Here is a 4,429-nt window from a genome sequence, read left to right as displayed (position 1 = left end):
AAGAGAGAGTGTTATGTGCGCAGATTGATCTGCGCATTGTTAGTAACTGTCCACCGTCGAATGTCACGACTCCGCCGCTGAGGGCTCTACACCAGCGTATGGCCTGTGTAGGGCTAGGCTGACTGTTTTTTTTTTTTAGACAAGTTGCACTTTAATTTAACGCATTCACAGTTATGTGAATTTGTTTTATTTGCGAATTTGTTGAAATAAATTTATCTTTTTTCACAAAAAGGGGTAGGCTGACTGGTTAGGTGAGCTGTGGGTCCACAGGTGGTTTTTTAAGTAGGTTTTCTGTCTTTTACGGCCCAGGTGAAAAGTCAGCCAAAATAGTCAAAATTAGCTCATAAAATACAGAATAACCACTAGCACAGTTATGGACCCAGAGATAATGTACGGGTCAAGTCTATATATCCATCCGCTGCAAGATGAATGTCGAAGAACAAGCCTTGGGTGGAACATGTAGTCTAATCTAGCAGCTTGTGCACTTGACTAAAGTGTTATTTTGTTTGTATGAAATGAAAAAAAAATCAAGAAACCACAATAATATTAGTTACATATATGTTTAAAGAATCTTGTTTTTTCAATCTTATGCAAAAGCGTCCCAATGCCTGTGAATACTACAAAACTGTACTCATGCATGGTGTTTGTTGTTGAACCATACACCCGAGAAAAATTAAACAAAAGTTTCATGCACCCGTGACACTACACACACATATTCTGTACGGGCATTTCGCTACAAGTACATTTTGTACAACGAGAGAAAATTTTTGATAATTTTAAGCCTAACTCGGAGAAAAATGATTATTCATAAAGATTTCGCATTAACGGTAAATAGGTTTCATCTTCACGTTCGACGAGACAGTAACATATATTGACTTTTTACACAACCATGGAGTGTTCAGTCCTTTCTAGGATCAGAAGAGTAGTTCGGTTATAAATCACCTCCACAAACTCTCTGTCTGGGAGCCTAGTACAAACTCATAATTTAGTAATAATAATAGTATTACTGCTATTGTTAAATATTAAATAATTACATTCGTATTAAATATAGGCCAAGAATTATAACTGAATTGTTCCTCAGAATCACCGCTTCTACTTTAGCCAATATGAATGTTTTTACATTTTTACCTTCTCGTGTCTATTATAGACAGAGAAGGTATTAGAGTTGAAAACCGATATGCTGCTGTCAAGAACTTCCGTCTGTCAAGACTTCCGTCTGTCAAGATCCGTTGACGGCATGCCATCGTGATGGGTCATATCATAAACTGGTGGGGGTGTTCATGGCTCAGGTTGAGGTGTGGGAGAACGATTTTGAGCTATGACAAAAATCAAAAGGGACTTAGCGGCATAGCCACAGTGTTAAGCCTTTCTCCAAGGTTTCTTAGTGACTACAATCTATTACAGACTACTGAGCTGACGTTAGGGGTACTCACTTTGTGTTTGCTCACTCTGTGAGCGCTAGTGTTTGGTACTGAGTTGCGTGGATATCCCTCATGGCCTCACGTGATCTGGCCTGTTGCATAATCTGCAGAGATGATCATATGCCTCCGAGTCTGAAAACTGTCATTGTGTAAGCCTGTCGGCATTTTCCTTGCATTTTTTCTCATTTAATTTTGCAAAATATCGGCGAGTACCTCAATATTTCAAGATAACCCTTTCTTCCCAATCGTTTCCTGGAGTTTCAGAGTCATATGAACGAAAATGAGTGAAAGTTTTAGACAGGAAAATCGGACGTCGGCCATGTTCAATGTTTACAGTACAATCAGAAGTTTACGTGGAGGAATTAACCAACAAACACAGGAGTGTTCATGATGCCCGCCCTCTAGAGGCAGACCCTCCTATATGAAGTACCACATTTGATGCTTGTGGAAAGCTTGACCACACAATGGAGCATTTAAACTTTTAGAAAATGACAAACTGAATAAGAAGGTATTCAGAAAATGTCAAATACTGAGGAAAAATGCGCAAATATTCAAAATAAACAGGTTAACTGATTGGTCAGCTATAAAAAACAATGAAAATGTTTATGATCAAAAGTTTTTGAGATGGGCACATTTTAACAAATACAGAAATTATTAACATTATAAATATAAGACCAAACTATTTTTTCAGGGATGGGACAGGTTGGAAATGAGGGGTGAGAGACAAAGGCACTCCTATTGCTGCATGTGGATGCAGCCACACCATTTCATTAACAGCATACTTATTCACTGTGTTGTGTTCAAGTTCCATATTGTACTGACTGTCATACAAGGATAACATAAGCAAATCAAATCAAATTAGAAAAGGATCAATGCTGTTGTGTGGATTTTGCTGAACATGGCTGATATTTCGCCCTATATCAGTCCGGTCAGCTCCAAATTGGAGACGCTATACCATAATATTTTCCCCCACTCATTAGCCAATCAGCGACCAGCGCGCCATCAGTAAAAATTATATTTCCTGGCAACCTCCACATGCGTCCTTCGTTACGTACGCCATACTGTGTCGAACTCCCGCGCCGTATTCTGTCATAATGTCGAACAGTTGTGTGGCCACTCTGTCAAAACACAATTTCAAAATCGCGTACCAGTTTTATTCTGGCTAAGACAACCAACCCCATATATCGCTGTGATTCCTAGACTCTGGCTTGAAGTCCTGCGAAATATAAATCGTGTACCTACACAGATCGTTCAGAATACCCCATTTGTATCGGAGATGGCAGCGATACAAATTCTACCGTATGGGGAACAGTTGTGTGGCCACTCTGTCAACACATTTTCAAAATCGCGTACCATTTTTAGTCTGCGTTTGACAACTACAAAACAGGTATCGTTTTAAAGCTCTGACATTGCTCTTCTTTCTTGCAAAATTTTATACGCGTACCTACACAAATAACCTTTATAACAGTATTTCTAATAGAGATGACGAACATCCACAAAATGATTCTCGGTACTTGAGCGAAATCGATAAACTGGGGGTAGAAATGAATCGTCAATATTTCGAATATTTGTCCACTAATCGGACTCCTTGTTGGACATGACCTTCTGCAGAACACGTGGATTATGTTGACTGTCGAAATTTGTCGAAATTCACAAGACAGGGGCTTAATAAGCGGCCCAAAACTGCCGATCACACTTGGTGGGTAATTTGTGACCCAGCGTGACCTGTACTTTATTAATGATGTAATCTGGTCGATGATTGGCTGAATGCCAGAATACATTATCATAATGAGTCTCCAATTTTGGAGCTGACCCGGACTGTATATATTTGGTATCCAGCAAAGGCATATTTTGATGTAAAGTCAAAATTAACACTACATTGCTGACAATATATTTTACCGTTTCTGCATGAATTTTTCTTTTTTAAATTATAGTATATTAGTACTTCAAACAGATTAACAGTTATCGTGATGTCAACCCATAATTTTACACCACAAAGACTGTAATTCTGCCAATTTTTTTTGTTTTTCAGTCATTTTATAAATTTTGCACTGCACAAGATGATTGAACAAATTGCAATGTTTGAATTTGTAAACTCAAAGATAAAAATCCTTTGGTCACAAATTAAATTATTTTTTGAAAAGAAATTTACTCTTAAACACTTTTAGCATATATTCTTTACACGGTCATGTATTTCAGGAAAATATGCCTATTAAAAACAGTAATTTCTTCACTTTCAATTTTTTTTCAATACTATGACAATTATCAGCCATGAGGTTATACAAACACAAGACCAGATAGGCGTTTTTCATCATTTCCACAGGACTCTTTGGAAAATCCATTAAAAACAGTTAAAAGTGACTGAAATGATCACTTGGTATACATTTAATTTACAGATGCCAGGTTGTGTATTTCACATGCACTCAGGTCAGTAAGGAAGTGCGTCATTACTATTTTGGACTGTAATTCTTATTTCTGAATTGTTTAACTTTTTTCCACATTGAACTATCTTTAGGCAGTTTATACAGTAGCTTAGAATTTTTTTGATTGATGTATTTAATCATCTTCTGGGTTCTTTGGGTCCATATCCCACCTTATGCCCCTACATCATCAACTATTTACCAACAAGTTGAACAACTCCATGCCAACAACCAATTACCTGACCTGGCCACACATTAGAGAAGGTACAGCGTCATTGACGGTATTTTTTTCTTCTGGGACCATGTGGAAATGCTCAGAATTTGTTCTAGATCTGTCAACACTGCCTGTATATTTAATGCCTAGCCTTTTGACAGTTTGTAAAATCTGGACTCAAAGTCATCAGTAACAATATGAATAGTGGGAGATTTTGCTGGTTTGTGAAAATATAATAAATTTAACTTGCACCCTCGGATATATTCATCATAAATATAACAAAGGAAAACCTCAATTTATTATAAACTTTCTCATTTACTTTTTGTACTCTCCCGCTTCCATACACTTGTCAGTGTCTTCGCTGTGAGCAGCTA

Source organism: Ptychodera flava, chromosome 8 (assembly GCF_041260155.1).
Source record: "Ptychodera flava strain L36383 chromosome 8, AS_Pfla_20210202, whole genome shotgun sequence".
NCBI lineage: Eukaryota > Metazoa > Hemichordata > Enteropneusta > Ptychoderidae > Ptychodera > Ptychodera flava.
This window is presented reverse-complemented; position numbering follows the sequence as displayed.